Raw genomic sequence first — 21808 nt, 5'->3', positions numbered from 1 at the left:
GTTGTGAAGGAAGTTGTCCAGGAAGTGAGTTTGTGTTTATACGGGACCTCCCGCCTCCACCTACCATCAATCAATCATGTCAATGCGGAGCTATATGGAGCCCGATGCATTGTTATGATATTTGGGATCTGCACGGCTACGCGGTACAGAGCTCAACTTGTCCTCTGCATGCTTCTGGAGGCTACGCAATTGCGTCCGGACTCATTTTCCGATCAAGCATAATTGTCTTTTAGTCATTCCATTCCGGAAGCCTGCAGAGATGTGGGCGCTGTCCATAACAGTGGTGCTGAAATACCAACGACCTCGAATAGGCGAACGGTTGCCATAGGATATATATTTTTTTTCACCTTTATTTAATAACCATGTAGGCTAGTTGAGAACAAGTTCTCATTTGCAACTGTGACCTGGCCAAGATAAAGCATAGCAGTGTGAACAGACAACATGGAGTAAACAATTAACAAGTCAATAACACAGTAGAAAAAAAGAGAGTCTATATACATTGTGTGCAAAAGGCATGAGGAGGTAGGCAAATAATTACAATTTTGAAGATTAACACTGGAGTGAAAAATGATCAGATGGTCATGTACAGGTAGAGATATTGGTGTGCAAAAGAGCAGAAAAGTAAATAAATAAAAACAGTATGGGGATGAGGTAGGTAAAATGGGTGGGATATTTACCGATAGACTATGTACAGCTGCAGCGATCGGTTAGCTGCTCAGATAGCAGATGTTTGAAGTTGGTGAGGGAGATAAAAGTCTCCAACTTCAGCGATTTTTGCAATTAGTTCCAGTCACAGGCAGCAGAGAACAAGAACGAAAGGCGGCCAAATGAGGTGTTGGCTTTAGGGATGATCAGTGAGATACACCTGCTGGAGCGTGTGCTACGGGTGGGTGTTGCCATCGTGACCAGTGAACTGAGATAAGGCGGAGCTTTACCTAGCATGGACTTGTAGATGACCTGGAGCCAGTGGGTCTGGCAACGAATATGTAGTGATGGCCAGCCGACTAGAGCATACAAGTCGCAGTGGTGGGTGGTATAAGGTGCTTTAGTGACAAAACGGATGGCACTGTGATAAACTGCATCCAGTTTACTGAGTAGAGTGTTGGAAGCAATTTTGTAGATGACATCGCCGAAGTCGAGGATCGGTAGGATAGTCAGTTTTACTAGGGTAAGTTTGGCGGTGTGAGTGAAGGAGGCTTTGTTGTGGAATAGAAAACCAACTCTAGATTTGATTTTCGATTGGAGATGTTTGATATGATTCTGGAAGGAGAGTTTACAGTCTAGACAGACACCTAGGTACTTATAGATGTCCACATATTCAAGGTCGGAACCATCCAGGGTGGTGATGCTAGTCAGGCGTGCGGGTGCAGGCAGCGAATGGTTGAAAAGCATGCATTTGGTTTTACTAGCGTTTAAGAGCATTTGGAGGCCACGGAAGGAGTGTTGTATGGCATTGAAGCTCGTTTGGATGTTAGATAGCACAGTGTCCAAGGACGGGCCGGAAGTATATAGAATGGTGTCGTCTGTGTAGAGGTGGATCAGGGAATCGCCCGCAGCAAGAGCAACATCATTGATATATACAGAGAAAAGAGTCGGCCCGAGAATTGAACCCTGTGGCACCCCCATAGAGACTGCCAGAGGACCGGACAGCATGCCCTCCGATTTGACACAGTGAACTCTGTCTGCAAAGTAGTTGGTGAACCAGGCAAGGCAGTCATCAGAAAAACCGAGGCTACTGAGTCTGCCGATAAGAATATGGTGATTGACAGAGTCGAAAGCCTTGGCAAGGTCGATGAAGACGGCTGCACAGTACTGTCTTTTATAGATGGCGGTTATGATATCGTTTAGTACCTTGAGCGTGGCTGAGGTGCACCCGTGACCGGCTCGGAACCCAGATTGCACAGCGGAGAAGGTACGGTGTGATTCGAGATGGTCAGTGACCTGTTTGTTGACTTGGCTTTCGAAGACCTTAGATAGGCAGGGCAGGATGGATATAGGTCTGTAACAGTTTGGGTCCAGGGTGTCTCCCCCTTTGAAGAGGGGGATGACTGCGGCAGCTTTCCAATCCTTGGGGATCTCAGACGATATGAAAGAGAGGTTGAACAGGCTGGTAATAGGTTTGCGACAATAGCAGTGGATAGTTTCAGAAATAGAGGGTCCAGATTGTCAAGCCCAGCTGATTTGTACGGGTCCAGGTTTTGCAGCTCTTTCAGAACATCTGCTATCTGGATTTGGGTAAAGGAGAACCTGGAGAGGCTTGGGCGAGTAGCTGCGGGGGGGGGGCTGTTGGCTGAGGTTGGAGTAGCCAGGCGGAAGGCATGGCCAGCCGTTGAGAAATGCTTGTTGATGTTTTCGATAATCATGGATTTATCGGTGGTGACCGTGTTACCTAGCCTCAGTGCAGTGGGCAGCTGGAAGGAGGTGCTCTTGTTCTCCATTGACTTCACAGTGTCCCATAACTTTTTGGGGTTAGAGCTACAGGATGCAAATTTCTGCCTGAAGAAGCTGGCCTTTGCTTTCCTGACTGACTGCGTGTATTGGTTCCTGACTTCCCTGAACAGTTGCATATCGCAGGGACTCTTTGATGCTATTGCAGTCCGCCACAGGATGTTTTTGTGCAGGATCTCTTAAACCTCTTAAACCTTGCGTCGACACTACACGAAAAAAAAGACAGAAAGACACTTTTGGCAAATATTTAGAGCCTGTGGCTACCCATTTCAAGTTACAAAATGTCCAGAAATGTTTAAAAACATGAAAAAGTGGGCGCTGAATCAAAATATTTTCATGGACAAAGTTATCATAAGAGAGAGGAGCAAAACCAATGGCAGAAAATAAGCACACTGGAACAGTTTACTACATTTATTGAATTAAGTATAGGCTAAACATGTCATGTTTGTCATTTATTATCATGTCTTGTCCCTGTGCTCCCCATGCTATTCGTTTCCCTCTGCTGGTCTTATTTGGTTCTTTCCCTCCTATCCCTCTCTCTCCCCCCTCCCTCTCTCACTCTCTCGCTCTCTCTTCTCTCTGTCGTTCCGTTCCTGCTCCCAGCTGTTCCTATTCCCCTAATCATCATTTAGTCTTCCCACACCTGTTCCCGATCCTTTCCCCTGATTAGATTCCCTATTTATTCCTTTGTGATCCGTTCCTGTTCCTTCGGTTCCTTGTTTTGTATTCCATGCTGTAATTGCGTTTCGCCCTGTCCTGTCGTGTTTTTTGCCGTGATTGTGTATCACCCTGTCCTGTCGTGTTTTGTGCCTTCTTCAGACGCTGCGTGTGAGCAGGTGTCTCAGTTGACTACGGCCTGCGCCTACCCGAAGCGACCTGCAGTCTGTGGCCGCTTCTCCAGTTGTTTTCCCCTCTACTATCTAGAGGATTTCAGTTATTCGGTTTTGAGCATTAATAAACTCTGTTTCTGTTAAGTCGCGTTTGGGTCCTCCTTCACCTGCATAACAGAAGGAACCGATCAAAGAATGGACCCAGCGACTTCAGACGCTGTTTACACTGCCGTCAAGATCCAAGGAGCCATGCTCGGCAGACACGAGCAGGAATTGTCTGCTGCTCGCCATGCCGTGGAGAACCTGGCTTCCTTATGCCAAGGTGAACGGTCCATAACGGATTATTCCATTGAGTTTCGCACTCTTGCTGCCTCTAGTGAGTGGAACGAGCCGGCGCTGCTCGCTCGTTTTCTGGAGGGACTCCACGCAGCGGTTAAGGATGAGATTCTTTCCCGGGAGGTTCCTTCAGATGTGGACTCTTTGATTGCTCTCGCCATCCGCATAGAACGACGGGTAGATCTTCGTCACCGGGCTCGTGGAAGAGAGCTCGCATCAACGGTGTTTCCCTGCTCCGCATCGCAACCATCTCCCTCCTCTGGCTTTGAGACTGAGCCCATGCAGCTGGGAGGGATTCGCATCTCGAATAAGGAGAGGGAACAGAGGATCACCAACCGCCTGTGCCTCTATTGCGGAGTTGCTGGACATTTTGTTATTTCATGTCCAGTAAGAGGCCAGAGCCCATCAGTAAGCGGAGGGCTACTGGTGAGCGCTACTACTCAGGTCCCTTCATCTAGATCTTGTACTACTATGTCGGTCCATCTACGCTGGACCGGTTCGGGTGCTACATGCAGCGCCTTGATTGACTCTGGGGCTGAGGGTTGTTTCATGGACGAAGCATGGGTTCGGAAACATAACATTCCTTTCAGACCATTAGACAAGCCTACGCCCATGTTTGCCTTAGATGGTAGTCATCTTCCCAGTATCAAATTTGAGACACTACCTTTAACTCTCACAGTATCTGGTAACCACAGTGAGACTATTTCTTTTTTGATTTTCCGTTCACCGTTTACACCTGTTGTTTTGGGTCATCCCTGGCTAGTATGTCATAATCCTTCTATTAATTGGTCTAGTAATTCTATCCTATCCTGGAACGTTTCTTGTCATGTGAAGTGTTTAATGTCTGCCATCCCTCCCGTTTGTCTTCTCTCCCTACTTCTCAGGAGGAACCTGGCGATTTGACAGGAGTGCCGGAGGAATATCATGATCTGCGCACGGTCTTCAGTCGGTCCCGAGCCAACTCCCTTCCTCCTCACCGGTCGTATGATTGTAGTATTGATCTCCTTCCAGGGACCACGCCTCCTCGAGGTAGACTATACTCTCTGTCGGCTCCCGAACGTAAGGCTCTCGAGGATTATTTGTCTGTGTCTCTTGACGCCGGTACCATAGTGCCTTCTTCTTCTCCGGCCGGGGCGGGGTTCTTTTTTGTTAAGAAGAAGGACGGTACTCTGCGCCCCTGCGTGGATTATCGAGGGCTGAATGACATAACGGTTAAGAATCGTAATCCGCTTCCCCTTATGTCATCAGCCTTCGAGATTCTGCAGGGAGCCAGGTGCTTTACTAAGTTGGACCTTCGTAACGCTTACCATCTCGTGCGCATCAGAGAGGGGGACGAGTGGAAAACGGCGTTTAACACTCCGTTAGGGCATTTTGAGTACCGGGTTCTGCCGTTCGGTCTCGCCAATGCGCCAGCTGTTTTTCAGGCATTAGTTAATGATGTTCTGAGAGACATGCTGAACATTTTTGTTTTTGTCTATCTTGACGATATCCTGATTTTTTTCTCCGTCACTCGAGATTCATGTTCAGCACGTTCGACGTGTTCTACAGCGCCTTTTAGATAATTGTCTCTACGTAAAGGCTGAGAAGTGCTCTTTTCATGTCTCCTCCGTTACTTTTCTCGGTTCCGTTATTTCCGCTGAAGGCATTCAGATGGATTCCGCTAAGGTCCAAGCTGTCAGTGATTGGCCCGTTCCAAGGTCACGTGTCGAGTTGCAGCGCTTTTAGGTTTCGCTAATTTCTATCGGCGTTTCTTTCGTAATTTCGGTCAAGTTGCTGCCCCTCTCACAGCTCTTACTTCTGTCAAGACGTGTTTTAAGTGGTCCGGTTCCGCCCAGGGAGCTTTTGATCTTCTAAAAGAACGTTTACGTCCGCTCCTATCCTCGTTACTCCTGACGTCACTAGACAATTCATTGTCGAGGTTGACGCTTCAGAGGTAGGCGTGGGAGCCATTCTATCCCAGCGCTTCCAGTCTGACGATAAGGTTCATCCTTGCGCTTATTTTTCTCATCGCCTGTCGCCATCTGAGCGCAACTATGATGTGGGTAACCGTGAACTGCTCGCCATCCGCTTAGCCCTAGGCGAATGGCGACAGTGGTTGGAGGGGGCGACCGTTCCTTTTGTCGTTTGGACAGACCATAAGAACCTTGAGTACATCCGTTCTGCCAAACGACTTAATGCCCGTCAAGCTCGTTGGGCGTTGTTTTTCGCTCGTTTCGAGTTTGTGATTTCTTACCGTCCGGGTAGCAAGAACACCAAGCCTGATGCCTTATCCCGTCTGTTTAGTTCTTCTGTGGCTTCTACTGATCTCGAGGGGATTCTTCCTTATGGGCGTGTTGTCGGGTTGACAGTCTGGGGAATTGAAAGACAGGTTAAGCAAGCACTCACGCACACTGCGTCGCCGCGCTTGTCCTAGTAACCTCCTTTTCGTTCCTGTTTCCACTCGTCTGGCTGTTCTTCAGTGGGCTCACTCTGCCAAGTTAGCTGGTCATCCCGGTGTTCGAGGCACTCTTGCGTCTATTCGCCAGCGCTTTTGGTGGCCGACTCAGGAGCGTGACACGCGCCGTTTCGTGGCTGCGTGTTCAGACTGCGCGCAGAAGAAGTCTGGTAATTTTTTTCTGCTTCTGCTCCTGGTCTTGCTGGGTCTCAGTCTGTTCCCTGCCATCGCATCTCTCCTGTTCTTGTCCCTGCCCTTGCTGTGTCTCAGTCTGTCCCTAGTTCTCATTTTTTTTTAGAGTAGTACCCTAGTTTCCCTTTTTATCGTTTTTCGTTACGGTCCTGAGGAGAGGAGTTGGGTTCTTTCTCGGGACGTGCTGGACCGTTTGATCTATGATTTCCTCCGTTGCTGCCAGTGTTCCTCCTCGAGAGCGCCAGGAGGCGCTCGGTGAGTGGGGGGTACTGTCATGTTTGTCATTTATTATCATGTCTTGTCCCTGTGCTCCCCATGCTATTCGTTTCCCTCTGCTGGTCTTATTTGGTTCTTTCCCTCCTATCCCTCTCTCTCCCCCTCCCTCTCTCACTCTCTCGCTCTCTCTTCTCTCTGTCGTTCCGTTCCTGCTCCCAGCTGTTCCTATTCCCTAATCATCATTTAGTCTTCCCACACCTGTTCCCGATCCTTTCCCCTGATTAGATTCCCTATTTATTCCTTTGTGATCCGTTCCTGTTCCTTCGGTTCCTTGTTTTGTATTCCATGCTGTAATTGCGTTTCGCCCTGTCCTGTCGTGTTTTTTGCCGTGATTGTGTATCACCCTGTCCTGTCGTGTTTTGTGCCTTCTTCAGACGCTGCGTGTGAGCAGGTGTCTCAGTTGACTACGGCCTGCGCCTACCCGAAGCGACCTGCAGTCTGTGGCCGCTTCTCCAGTTGTTTTCCCCTCTACTATCTAGAGGATTTCAGTTATTCGGTTTTGAGCATTAATAAACTCTGTTTCTGTTAAGTCGCGTTTGGGTCCTCCTTCACCTGCATAACAAAACAAGCCTACCATGCTTTAAATGCTTATGAGCCTTAAGTGGATATTCAAACTGCACATTTCAATTTGGTAATTCAGCAAATTATATCAGACCACTGTTATCTTACCTCATCACAATCTTCTGCACTGTTCTGAGTAATTGTACTTTCTCCAATAGGCTCAACTTGTCTCTTCAATGTAAGATCAGCAGGCAGCATGCTGTCATTGTAAGATCTTACAAACTTGAAGTCACTTGTACGTGTACCCGCTGTCATTTATGCATCCACCTCTGCATAGTTGGGAGAGAAATACGCACTGGGAATGGCGACTCCTCCATCAAACAACATCCTAGGCATTCTCCTATGGTAGAACCTAATGGCCAGGATGACAATAATGAAAGTTAGGAAAAAAGTGGTGAAAGAAACCAGTGTGATGATCAATTGGGAAGTTAGTTTGAAACTATCCTCATAAGCCATGTCTTTCAGTTCTGGAACTTCAGCCAAGTTATCTGATATTAGTAAATATACATCACAGGTTGTAGAGAGAGAGGGTTGTCCGTTATCATTAACTGATATCACAAGGTTCTGCTTCATACAGTCAGATTCAGAAATGTCCCACTATGCCCTGATCTCTCCACTGTGGAGACCAATAGTGAAAAGTCCCAGATCATTTGATTTCACTATCTTATATGAAAGCCAGGTGTTCTGTCCAGATTCAGCATCAACAGCTATCACCTTGGAAACCAGGGAACACACCAGAGCAGCTTTAAGGACCATCTCGGTCATCAAGAAGTTCCCTGCTGGAGCAGGGTATAATATCTGGGGAGAGTTGTCATTCTCATCTGTTATGAAGACACTCACAGTCACGTTACTGCTGAGTGGAGGAGAATCATTGTCTCTGGCTACAACATGGACGTTGAAGATCCTAAACGGCTCATAATCAAATTATCGAACAGCTTGGATCCGCCCGTGTCTCCATTAATGGGATAACAATGAGGACCCCGGAATACCGTTGATCTCACTGGGCAATAGAGAATAGACCCCTGTACCGTTGTGTCTCCAGTCTGGGCCTCTGGCAGTAACAGAACACATAGAGGAGCCAGACTTGTTATTTTCAGTCACATAGGTGCTGTAGGATTGTTCTTCAAAGACAGGTGGGTTGTCATTCATGTCTGACACAGATAAATGAATAGTCTTTGGGAAGGATAAGGGTGGGGACCCCTCGTCAGTGGCAGTGATAGTTAAGTTAAAATCTGATACTATTTCACAAACTAATTCGATTGTAGTTAGCAGAGAGTAATAGTTTCTCATTGAGGGGTTTTATTTTAAAAGGAACATTCTGTTGAATGGAGCAGCTGACTTGTCTATTTCCCTCAGTCTTCATTCTGTACATTTAATGATGCCCACCTTTGTGCCATGTAACACATTCTCAGGGATGGGATTTCTAAGCGATTTGATAAATATGTTTGGTGCATTGTCATTCACATGTGATTTCGATAATAACTGTCATGTTTTGTCATTGATTATCATGCCTTGTCCCTGTTCTTCTCCTTCTATTCGTTTCCCTCTGCTGGTCTTATTAGGTTCTTTCCCTCTTTCTATCCCTCTCTCTCCCCCTCCCTCTCTCACTCTCCCGCTCTCTCTTCTCTCTATCGTTCCGTTCCTGCTCCCAGCTGTTCCTATTCCCCTAATCAATCATTTAGTCTTCCCACACCTGTTCCCGATCCTTTTCCCTGATTAGAGTCCCTATTTCTCTCCTTGTTATTCGTTTCTGCCCTGTCGGTTCCTTGTCTAGAATTCACCGTGCTGTGTTTGTGTATCGCCCTGTCGTGTCGTGTTTTCCTCAGATGCTGCGTGGTGAGCAGGTGTCTGAGTCTGTTTGGTTCAAGTGCCTTCCCGAGGCAACCTGCTGTTCACCTGCTGTTCAAGATCGAGTCTCCAGTTTGTCCTCGTCATTTCGAGTGAAAGTTGTGTTTTTTGATTGTATTTACTTTACTGGATTAAAGACTCTGTTTTCGCCAAGTCGCTTTTGGGTCCTCTTTCACCTGCATGACAGAAGGAACCGACCAAGGAATGGACCCAGCGACTTCAGACGCTCGTTACACTGCCGTCGAGATCCAAGGAGCCATGCTCGGCAGACACGAGCAGGAATTGTCTGCTGCTCGCCATGCCGTGGAGAACCTGGCCGCTCAGGTTTCCGACCTCTCTGGACAGTTCCAGAGTCTTCGTCTCGTGCCACCTGTTACTTCCTGGCCTGCCGAGCCTCCAGAACCTAGGGTTAATAACCCACCTTGCTACTCCGGGCAGCCCACTGAGTGCCGCTCCTTTCTCACGCAGTGTGAGATTGTGTTCTCTCTCCAACCCAACACATACTCTAGAGAGAGAGCTCGGGTTGCTTACGTCATTTCACTCCTTACTGGCCGGGCTCGAGAATGGGGCACAGCTATCTGGGAGGCAAGGGCTGATTGCTCTAACAAGTACCAGAACTTTAAAGAGGAGATGATTCGGGTTTTTGACCGTTCAGTTTTTGGTAGGGAGGCTTCTAGGGCCCTGGCTTCCCTATGCCAAGGTGAACGGTCCATAACGGATTATTCTATTGAGTTTCGCACTCTTGCTGCCTCTAGTGAGTGGAACGAGCCGGCGCTGCTCGCTCGTTTTCTGGAGGGACTCCACGCAGTGGTTAAGGATGAGATTCTCTCCCGGGAGGTTCCTTCAGATGTGGACTCTTTGATTGCTCTCGCCATCCGCATAGAACGACGGGTAGATCTTCGTCACCGGGCTCGTGGAAGAGAGCTCGCATCAACGGTGTTTCCCTGCTCCGCATCGCAACCATCTCCCTCCTCTGGCTCAGAGACTGAGCCCATGCAGCTGGGAGGGATTCGCATCTCGACTAAGGAGAGGGAACGGAGGATCACCAACCGCCTGTGCCTCTATTGCGGAGTTGCTGGACATTTTGTTAATTCATGTCCAGTAAAAGCCAGAGCTCATCAGTAAGCGGAGGGCTACAGGTGAGCGCAACTACTCAAGTCTCTCCATCAAAATCCTGTACTACTTTGTCGGTCCATCTACGCTGGACCGGTTCGGGTGCTACATGTAGTGCCTTGATAGACTCTGGGGCTGAGGGTTGTTTCATGGACGAAGCATGGGTTCGGAAACATGACATTCCTTTCAGAGAGTTAGAGAAGCCTACGCCCATGTTAGCCTTAGATGGTAGTCATCTTCCCAGTATCAGATTTGAGACACTACCTTTAACCCTCACAGTATCTGGTAACCACAGTGAGACTATTTCTTTTTTGATTTTTCGTTCACCGTTTACACCTGTTGTTTTGGGTCATCCCTGGCTAGTATGTCATAATCCTTCTATTAATTGGTCTAGTAATTCTATCCTATCCTGGAACGTTTCTTGTCATGTGAAATGTTTAATGTCTGCCATCCCTCCCGTTTCTTCTGTCCCTACTTCTCAGGAGGAACCTGGCGATTTGACAGGAGTGCCGGAGGAATATCATGATCTGCGCACGGTCTTCAGTCGGTCCCGAGCCAACTCCCTTCCTCCTCACCGGTCGTATGATTGTAGTATTGATCTCCTTCCGGGGACCACTCCTCCTCGGGGTAGACTATACTCTCTGTCGGCTCCCGAACGTAAGGCTCTCGAGGATTATTTGTCTGTGTCTCTTGACGCCGGTACCATAGTGCCTTCTTCCTCTCCGGCCGGGGCGGGGTTCTTTTTTGTTAAGAAGAAGGACGGTACTCTGCGCCCCTGCGTGGATTATCGAGGGCTGAATGACATAACGGTTAAGAATCGTTATCCGCTTCCCCTTATGTCATCAGCCTTCGAGATTCTGCAGGGAGCCAGGTGCTTTACTAAGTTGGACCTTCGTAACGCTTACCATCTCGTGCGCATCAGAGAGGGGGACGAGTGGAAAACGGCGTTTAACACTCCGTTAGGGCATTTTGAGTACCGGGTTCTGCCGTTTGGTCTCGCCAATGCGCCAGCTGTTTTTCAGGCATTAGTTAATGATGTTCTGAGAGACATGCTGAACATCTTTGTTTTTGTCTATCTTGACGATATCCTGATTTTTTCTCCGTCACTCGAGATTCATGTTCAGCACGTCCGACGTGTTCTACAGCGCCTTTTAGAGAATTGTCTCTACGTAAAGGCTGAGAAGTGCTCTTTTCATGTCTCCTCCGTTACTTTTCTCGGTTCCGTTATTTCCGCTGAAGGCATTCAGATGGATTCCGCTAAGGTCCAAGCTGTCAGTGATTGGCCCGTTCCAAGGTCACGTGTCGAGTTGCAGCGCTTTTTAGGTTTCGCTAATTTCTATCGGCGTTTCATTCGTAATTTCGGTCAAGTTGCTGCCCCTCTCACAGCTCTTACTTCTGTCAAGACGTGTTTTAAGTGGTCCGGTTCCGCCCAGGGAGCTTTTGATCTTCTAAAAGAACGTTTTACGTCCGCTCCTATCCTCGTTACTCCTGACGTCACTAGACAATTCATTGTCGAGGTTGACGCTTCAGAGGTAGGCGTGGGAGCCATTCTATCCCAGCGCTTCCAGTCTGACGATAAGGTTCATCCTTGCGCTTATTTTTCTCATCGCCTGTCGCCATCTGAGCGCAACTATGATGTGGGTAACCGTGAACTGCTCGCCATCCGCTTAGCCCTAGGCGAATGGCGACAGTGGTTGGAGGGGGCGACCGTTCCTTTTGTCGTTTGGACAGACCATAAGAACCTTGAGTACATCCGTTCTGCCAAACGACTTAATGCCCGTCAAGCTCGTTGGGCGTTGTTTTTCGCTCGTTTCGAGTTTGTGATTTCTTACCGTCCGGGTAGCAAGAACACCAAGCCTGATGCCTTATCCCGTCTGTTTAGTTCTTCTGTGGCTTCTACTGATCCCGAGGGGATTCTTCCTTATGGGCGTGTTGTCGGGTTAACAGTCTGGGGAATTGAAAGACAGGTTAAGCAAGCACTCACGCACACTGCGTCGCCGCGCGCTTGTCCTAGTAACCTCCTTTTCGTTCCTGTTTCCACTCGTCTGGCTGTTCTTCAGTGGGCTCACTCTGCCAAGTTAGCTGGTCATCCCGGTGTTCGAGGCACTCTTGCGTCTATTCGCCAGCGCTTTTGGTGGCCGACTCAGGAGCGTAACACGCGCCGTTTCGTGGCTGCTTGTTCGGACTGCGCGCAGACTAAGTCGGGTAACTCTCCTCCTGCCGGTCGTCAATCCTGTCGCTGTGCGACTGCTTCTTCCGCGACATCTTCGTCGCGTCCATCCTGTCTTCCATGTCTCCTGTGTCAAGCCCTTTCTTCGCACTCCCGTTCGTCTTCCCTCCCCCCCCCTCCCGTCCTTGTCGAGAGCGCACCTATTTACAAGGTACATAAGATCATGGACATGCGTTCTCGGGGACGGGGTCACCAATACTTAGTGGATTGGGAGGGTTGCGGTCCTGAGGAGAGGAGTTGGGTTCCGTCTCGGGACGTGCTGGACCGTTCACTCATTGATGATTTCCTCCGTTGCCGCCAGGATTCCTCCTCGAGTGCGCCAGGAGGCGCTCGGTGAGTGGGGGGGTACTGTCATGTTTTGTCATTGATTATCATGCCTTGTCCCTGTTCTTCTCCTTCTATTCGTTTCCCTCTGCTGGTCTTATTAGGTTCTTTCCCTCTTTCTATCCCTCTCTCTCCCCCTCCCTCTCTCACTCTCCCGCTCTCTCTTCTCTCTATCGTTCCGTTCCTGCTCCCAGCTGTTCCTATTCCCCTAATCAATCATTTAGTCTTCCCACACCTGTTCCCGATCCATTTCCCTGATTAGAGTCCCTATTTCTCTCCTTGTTATTCGTTTCTGCCCTGTCGGTTCCTTGTCTAGAATTCACCGTGCTGTGTTTGTGTATCGCCCTGTCGTGTCGTGTTTTCCTCAGATGCTGCGTGGTGAGCAGGTGTCTGAGTCTGTTTGGTTCAAGTGCCTTCCCGAGGCAACCTGCTGTTCACCTGCTGTTCAAGATCGAGTCTCCAGTTTGTCCTCGTCATTTCGAGTGAAAGTTGTGTTTTTTTGATTGTATTTACTTTACTGGATTAAAGACTCTGTTTTCGCCAAGTCGCTTTTGGGTCCTCTTTCACCTGCATGACAATAACTTTACAATTTAAGGCTGACCCAAACCATCTTCTGCCTGTACACTTATTTCATAATATGTTTCCTCTTCAAAGTCAATGGGGCCAATTATGTTTATTTCCCCGGTTGTCTTGTTCATAGAAAACAGCTTCCCAGCTTTGTTACTTATACGTCTGAGTTAATAGGTCACCTCATCATTAGGTCCCTCATCTGCATAAGTAGCCATCACTGTACTCGCTACCGTGCCTAAAGGAGAATTTTCCGGTAGACTGACCTTGTAAACGTTCTGAGTAAAAACTGGAATATTATCATTAGCATCTAGAACAGTGACATGTATAACTACAGTACCAGATCTCTGTGTAGTCCCACCATCAACCGCAGTAAGTAACAATGTCACCTCCTGCTGTTGTTCTCGATCTAACTCCTTCTCTACAACTAACTCACTGTATTTTCCACCATCTGGGTTTGAATGAACACCCAAAACAAATGGTTTGCGTTTTATCCTATATTATCCTATATTTATCCTAACTGCGTTTTATCCTATATCGGCATCATGAGCCTCACTCAGAAGGAAGCTCGTTCATCTACCAACAGAATCTTGGATTTGTAATTGAACTCGTTTTTTTTTTTAGAAATGAAGCATCGTAAAACTATAAGGTCCCATGAGATTTAGGGTAGACTGTTTCAATAAAAAGTGTGAGTGTGATTTCCTGCTGGGAAGTAAAACAGATATAGCATACAAATGGGATTAATGTGTTATTCAATTTCAAACATTACTTACAAAATATATCTAGTTATACTTTTTACTTAAAAACTGATAGGTCGAGAATGAGCACGGTCCCACTGAAAAATACGCTTCTCGGTGGCGCTGTCCATCTGTGTGGTTCTGAAACACTACTGGCGTAGCTTCCTCGGAATTGAACATGATGAATATGTATTTTCAATGTGTGAATCTATTGATTTAAGTCACAGTAATTTTTACTGAAACAGAATATATTAAAATAATAGAAAAACTTGAATTTAGCAGAAAAAAAACCTTGGATACAGTGCTGGAAAGGAGAACATATCACATTGATATTACTGAGTAGTATTGAGAAGATGTGTCTTACACATTATTGAATTTCAGTTTAGGGGTGAACAAGGTGCCTATATGCACCAGTAGGCTACAGACGGAATAGAATACCTAGCCTGATTTGAATGTTCTAGTCTATATTATTATTATTATTATTATTATTTCTCACGATACAAAATAACAGCCTAGAATAATACATACATTCAAGCTAATAGAAGAACAGTAGATGCCGCCAATGACCAATAATAAACACATTCAAGCTAATAGAAGTACAGTAGATGCCGCCAATGACCAATAATAAACACATTCAAGCTAATAGAAGTACAGTAGATGCAGCCAATGACCAATAATAAACACATTCAAGCTAATAGAAGTACAGTAGATGCCGCCAATGACCAATAATAAACACATTCAAGCTAATAGAAGTACAGTAGATGCAGCCAATGACCAATAATAAATACATTCAAGCTAATAGAAGTACAGTAGATGCCGCCAATGACCAATAATAAACACATTCAAGCTAATAGAAGTACAGTAGATGCCGCCAATGACCAATAATAAACACATTCAAGCTAATAGAAGTACAGTAGATGCAGCCAATGACCAATAATAAATACATTCAAGCTAATAAAAGTACAGTAGATGCAGCCAATGACCAATAATAAACACATTCAAGCTAATAAAAGTACAGTAGATGCCGCCAATGACCAATAATAAACACATTCAAGCTAATAGAAGTACAGTAGATGCCGCCAATGACCAATAATAAACACATTCAAGCTAATAGAAGTACAGTAGATGCAGCCAATGACCAATAATAAACACATTCAAGCTAATAAAAGTACAGTAGATGCCGCCAATGACCAATAATAAACACATTCAAGCTAATAAAAGTACAGTAGATGCCGCCAATGACCAATAATAAACACATTCAAGCTAATAGAAGTACAGTAGATGCAGCCAATGACCAATAATAAACACATTCAAGCTAATAGAAGTACAGTAGATGCAGCCAATGACCAATAATAAACACATTCAAGCTAATAAAAGTACAGTAGATGCAGCCAATGACCAATAATAAACACATTCAAGCTAATAGAAGTACAGTAGATGCAGCCAATGACCAATAATAAACACATTCAAGCTAATAGAAGTACAGTAGATGCCGCCAATGACCAATAATAAACACATTCAAGCTAATAGAAGTACAGTAGATGCAGCCAATGACCAATAATAAATACATTCAAGCTAATAGAAGTACAGTAGATGCCGCCAATGACCAATAATAAACACATTCAAGCTAATAGAAGTACAGTAGATGCCGCTAATGACCAATAATAAACACATTCAAGCTAATAGAAGTACAGTAGATGCAGCCAATGACCAATAATAAATACATTCAAGCTAATAAAAGTACAGTAGATGCAGCCAATGACCAATAATAAACACATTCAAGCTAATAAAAGTACAGTAGATGCCGCCAATGACCAATAATAAACACATTCAAGCTAATAGAAGTACAGTAGATGCCGCCAATGACCAATAATAAACACATTCAAGCTAATAGAAGTACAGTAGATGCAGCCAATGACCAATAATAAACACATTCAAGCTAATAAAAGTACAGTAGATGCCGCCAATGACCAATAATAAACACATTCAAGCTAATAAAAGTACAGTAGATGCCGCCAATGACCAATAATAAACACATTCAAGCTAATAGAAGTACAGTAGATGCAGCCAATGACCAATAATAAACACATTCAAGCTAATAGAAGTACAGTAGATGCAGCCAATGACCAATAATAAACACATTCAAGCTAATAAAAGTACAGTAGATGCAGCCAATGACCAATAATAAACACATTCAAGCTAATAGAAGTACAGTAGATGCAGCCAATGACCAATAATAAACACATTCAAGCTAATAAAAGTACAGTAGATGCCGCCAATGACCAATAATAAACACATTCAAGCTAATAGAAGTACAGTAGATGCCGCCAATGACCAATAATAAACACATTCAAGCTAATAGAAGTACAGTAGATGCAGCCAATGACCAATAATAAACACATTCAAGCTAATAGAAGTACAGTAGATGCCGCCAATGACCAATAATAAACACATTCAAGCTAATAGAAGTACAGTAGATGCAGCCAATGACCAATAATAAATACATTCAAGCTAATAGAAGACCAATAATAAATACATTCAAGCTAATAGAAGTACAGTAGATGCCGCCAATGACCAATAATAAACACATTCAAGCTAATAGAAGTACAGTAGATGCCGCCAAACAATGATTCAATAATAAACACATTCAAGCAATAATAAACACATTAAATAATTCAAGCTAATAAAAGTACAGTAGATGCAGCCAATGACCAATAATAAACACATTCAAGCTAATAAAAGTACAGTAGATGCAGCCAATGACCAATAATAAACACATTCAAGCTAATAAAAGTACAGTAGATGCCGCCAATGACCAATAATAAACACATTCAAGCTAATAGAAGTACAGTAGATGCAGCCAATGACCAATAAACATTCAGCTAATAAAAGTACAGTGATGCCGCCAATGACCAATAATAAACACATTCAAGCTAATAGAAGTACAGTAGATGCAGCCAATGAATAATAAACACATTCAAGCTAATAGAAGTACAGTAGATGCATTCAAGCTAATAAAAGTACAGTAGATGCAGCCAATGACCAATAATAAACACATTCAAGCTAATAGAAGTACAGTAGATGCCGCCAATGACCAATAATAAACACATTCAAGCTAATAAAAGTACAGTAGATGCAGCCAATGACCAATAATAAACACATTCAAGCTAATAAAAGTACAGTAGATGCAGCCAATGACCAATAATAAACACATTCAAGCTAATAAAAGTACAGTAGATGCAGCCAATGACCAATAATAAACACATTCAAGCTAATAAAAGTACAGTAGATGCAGCCAATGACCAATAATAAACACATTCAAGCTAATAGAAGTACAGTAGATGCAGCCAATGACCAATAATAAACACATTCAAGCTAATAAAAGTACAGTAGATGCCGCCAATGACCAATAATAAACACATTCAAGCTAATAGAAGTACAGTAGATGCCGCCAATGACCAATAATAAACACATTCAAGCTAATAGAAGTACAGTAGATGCAGCCAATGACCAATAATAAACACATTCAAGCTAATAGAAGTACAGTAGATGCAGCCAATGACCAATATAAACACATTCAAGCTAATAAAAGTACAGTAGATGCCGCCAATGACCAATAATAAACACATTCAAGCTAATAAAAGTACAGTAGATGCCGCCAATGACCAATAATAAACACATTCAAGCTAATAGAAGTACAGTAGATGCCGCCAATGACCAATAATAAACACATTCAGGCCAAAAGAAGAACAGTAGTTAGTCTTCTGATGACTTAATTTTGCTCCAGACTGCCATACCACATTTTTTATTTTGTTATTTAGCAGAAGCTCTTATCCAGAGCGACTTATAGGATAAATTAGGGTTAAGTGCCTTGATCATGGGCACATCGACAGATTGTTCATCTAGTCGATTTGGTGATTCGAACCTGCAACCTTTTTGTTACTGGCCCAATGCTCTTAATACTAGAACCCAAACCATATGTTGCTGACATACCTGCTAATAAAACATAGGGTAATGCATTTCAGATTTGCACGTTTGCTAGTAGACATACTGCAAATGAGTAACATCTCATCTGAAAACCATGTTACCATTCCTATAAATCCTAAATAAAGGCATCCCACTGGGCACACACTGGTTGAATCAACTTTGTTTCCACATCATTTCAGTGATATTAGGTTGAACCAATGTGTAATAGATATTGAATTGACGTCTGTGTTCAGTGCAGTGGGTAACCTCAAAGTCTCCTGCAGTGTTGATACTCCTTCTATTAAGTTATCTGGGCTCCTCTTCAGTGTCTGATCAGCCTGCAACGTGCTGTCATGTTATAATATGCAATCTGTCAGGTTATAATCTGATATTATCTCGTGGTCTAGCTCATCTGTATTTACCAGAGAATAATAGTTTTTGATTGAGGGGTTTAGTTTGAAAGGAACATTTTGTTGAATGGAGCAGGGGACCTGCCTATTTCCCTGTACATTAATAATGCCCACCTCTGTGCCAGGTAACACATTTTCAGGGATGGGATTGGTCAGAGATGTCCAATGTATCAGTGGGGAATTGTAATTGACAACTGTAATTTCTACGACTATATTGGCAAATGACCTCAATCCTGATGCATATTTGGTTGGATACTTATTTCATAAATGGACTCTTTCGAAGTCCATCCGTCCAGCTAGACTGATGTCTCCCATATTTCAGATCAAGATAAAATAATGTATTCAATTCCACTGAGATGGGTCCAAAACCGTACATATCTTCCCCATTTGCTCCCTCATCTGAATCTGTTGCCGTCAGAGTAATAACTAATGAACCTAATTGAGAATAGTCGGCCACACTGACCTTATAGACGTCCTGGCTAAGTATTGGAATATTATAATTTGCATCTAGAATAGTAACGGGTATAAATAACTACAGTGCACACACATGATAACACAAGCACTTTACACACACATACAGATGGATTTTGTATTGTAGATACAGTATGTGGTAGTTGCCTGAGGGAACACACTTCATGGGTTGAAGAAAGTGTTATGAAATGTAATGTCATGTAACATTTTGTAATTGTATAACTATCTTAAAACTTCTTATGGCTGGGGGGCAGTATTGAGTAGCTTGGATGAATAAGTTGCCAAAGGAAAAGGCCTGTCCTCAGTCTCAGTTGCAAATATATGCATATCATCATTACTATTGGATAGGAAATACTCTAAAGTTTCTAAAACTGTTTGAATGATGTCTGTGAGTATAACATAACTCATATGGCAGGCAAAATCCTGAGGAGAAATCAAAACAGGAAGTGAGAAATCTGAGCTTGGTATGTATTCACCACAGTTCCCATTGAAATCCCCTTGAGATATTAATGATGTTGCACTTCCTAGGACTTCCACTAGATGTCAACCATCTATAGACATTTGAATGAGACTTCTACTGTGTTGTGGGACTGAATGAGAGCAGAATGTATCAGGTGTCTGGCAGTCAGCCATTTTATGATCACGCGCATTCCTCATGGTATCCACATGCGTTCCATTGCTCATCCAGACACAAAGGAATACTCCGGTTGGAACTTTATTGAAGCTATATGTTAAAAACATCCTAATGAATGATTCTGTACTTAGTTTTAAATGTTTCTTCAACCTATAATATAACTTTTATAAGTTTTTTTCCAACGTAACGCTGACCAGAATGAGCATTTGGATATGTTTACTAAACGCGCTAACAAAAGGAGGTATTTGGACATAAATAACGGACATTATCGAACAAAACAAACATTTATTGTGGACCTGGGATTACTGGAGTGCTTTCTGATGAAGATCATCAAAGGTAAGGGAATATTTATCATGTAATTTCTTGTTTCGGTTGACGCCAACATGGCGGCTATTTTGACTATTTTTCTGAGCGCCGTCTCAGATTATTGCATGGTTTGCTTATTCCGTAAAGTTTTTTTAAAAATCAGACACAGCGGTTGCATTAAGAAGAGGTCTATCTATAATTACATGTGTATAACTTGTATTATCATCTACATTTATGATGAGTATTTCTGTTGAATGATGTGGCTATGCAAAATCACTGGATGTTTTTGGAACTAGTGAATGTAATGCGCCAATGTAAACTTATATTTTGATATAAATATGAACTATATCAAACAAAACATACATGTATTGTGTAACATGAAGTCCTATGAGTGTCATCTGATGAAGATCATTAAAGGTTAGTGATACATTTTATCTCTATTTGTGCTTTTTGTGACTGCTATCTTTGGCTAGAAAAAATGGCTGTGTTTATTGTCGTTTGGTGGTGACCTAACATAATCGTTTGTGGTGCTTTGCTGTAAAGCATATTTGAAATCGGACACTGTGGTGGGATTAACAACAAGAACCTTTAAAATGGTATAAAATACATGTATGTTTGAGGAATTTTAATTATGAGATTTTTGATGTTTTGAATTTGGCGCCCTGCACTTTCACTGGCTGTTGTAACATCATCCCGGTAATGGGATGTCAGCCCAAATGAATGTAGCTGGATCCCAGGAAGAGTAGTGGCTGCCTTGGCAGCAGCTAATTGGGATCCTTAATCAATACAAAATACAGTGCCAGATTTCTGTGTTGTACCACCATCAACAGCAGTAAGTAATAATATCACCTCCTGCTGTTGTGCTTGGTATGGTTCTTACTCTAACACTAACTCACCATCTTTTTCAGAACCAGGTTTGGTATGAACAGCCAGAATAAAATGGTTGTCCCTTTATAGTGTGTAGTTCTGAACAGCTTTCAGTCCCATATCCCCATAGTGAGCCTGATTAACCGCAAAACGAGTACCTTTAAAGGCTGATCTCAAATGCAACGCTATCCTCCCCAAATTGTGCAGCATTGTCACTCATATTTTGAACCCAAAGATCTATGTTATGTAATTCTAAAGGATTCTCCAGACCAATTTAATATTTTTGAGCATGAAATCCTCCCACCGCAAAGCTGCTCCCTTTCTACGACGAACTCATCACCAGTATACAGATTGATTTCACAATAGCGTTTGCTGCTCCCATCCTTATCTAAACAAATCCGCGTTTCAGCTCCTCCTGAACATAACTGGTTTCAATCTCCATAACTGGTGCGCAGGAAGAAGATAAACAAAGCCAGGCTGTCACGAGTCCGACCGAGGGTGTTTCCCCTTCCCGGGCGGGTGGCGCTCGGCGGTCGTCATCACCGGCCTATTAGCTGCCACTGATTGTTTTTCCTCCCCCTCCTTGTATGTTTAGTGGTAGCACCTGTTCATGTTTAATTAGTTTGTCTTTATTAGACAGCCGGCCCGCCTGGTTGTTGTGCGGGATTATTTCATTGTAAACCTTCGGCTTTGTTGTAGAGGTACGTGCTTAGTGCCTAGTCGTGATTTTTTCTATTGTACTTTTCCCCTGTGTTTGGGAACGTTACTTTTGTGAGCACCCTGTGGTGCGTTGGTGCTAGTAAAGACGCACAGCATTGAACTTTGTCTCCTGCATTTGACTCCACACCCACGACACCCGGAGCATTACACAGGCAGAACATCGAAGCAGAGAATGACAATCCTCTGTATTCCATCAACAGAGAACACAACTTAATCCAAATAGGCCAAATTAGAAAAAATACAGTACTATCGAACAAAATAAATGTTTGCGACCAGTAGATCAAAATGTACCACGTTAAAATGTTAAGTGGGCGACCTCCCTACATGGCAATAATAAGGTCTCCTTCCTCCCTGGAAATTGCATCAATGGGCGGAGAGATGGATTTGAAAGCTACTGCTGGTAGTAAATAGCGACACTACATGTAGTTTCACAAAAGTGCAGAAAATTGTTTGCAAGGCTCTCAACAATTGTATGGAGGAGAGTCTGCCACGCATATGAAAACAAAAAAACACACCAGAGCAGTTTTGGGGACCATCT

At 44.0% G+C, this 21808-nt stretch overlaps 1 pseudogene; it reads right to left on the bottom strand.

Moving 5' to 3' along the window:
• Positions 1-2636: 2636 nt before the first annotated feature.
• LOC124017535 lies at positions 2637-21431 on the bottom strand (annotated as a pseudogene).
• Positions 21432-21808: the final 377 nt, after the last annotated feature.

This window comes from Oncorhynchus gorbuscha, unplaced genomic scaffold (assembly GCF_021184085.1).
Source record: "Oncorhynchus gorbuscha isolate QuinsamMale2020 ecotype Even-year unplaced genomic scaffold, OgorEven_v1.0 Un_scaffold_27:::fragment_2:::debris, whole genome shotgun sequence".
Classification (NCBI taxonomy): Eukaryota; Metazoa; Chordata; class Actinopteri; order Salmoniformes; family Salmonidae; genus Oncorhynchus; species Oncorhynchus gorbuscha.
Note: the sequence above shows the minus strand (reverse complement) of the source record. Positions and strands in the feature narration are given on the sequence as shown.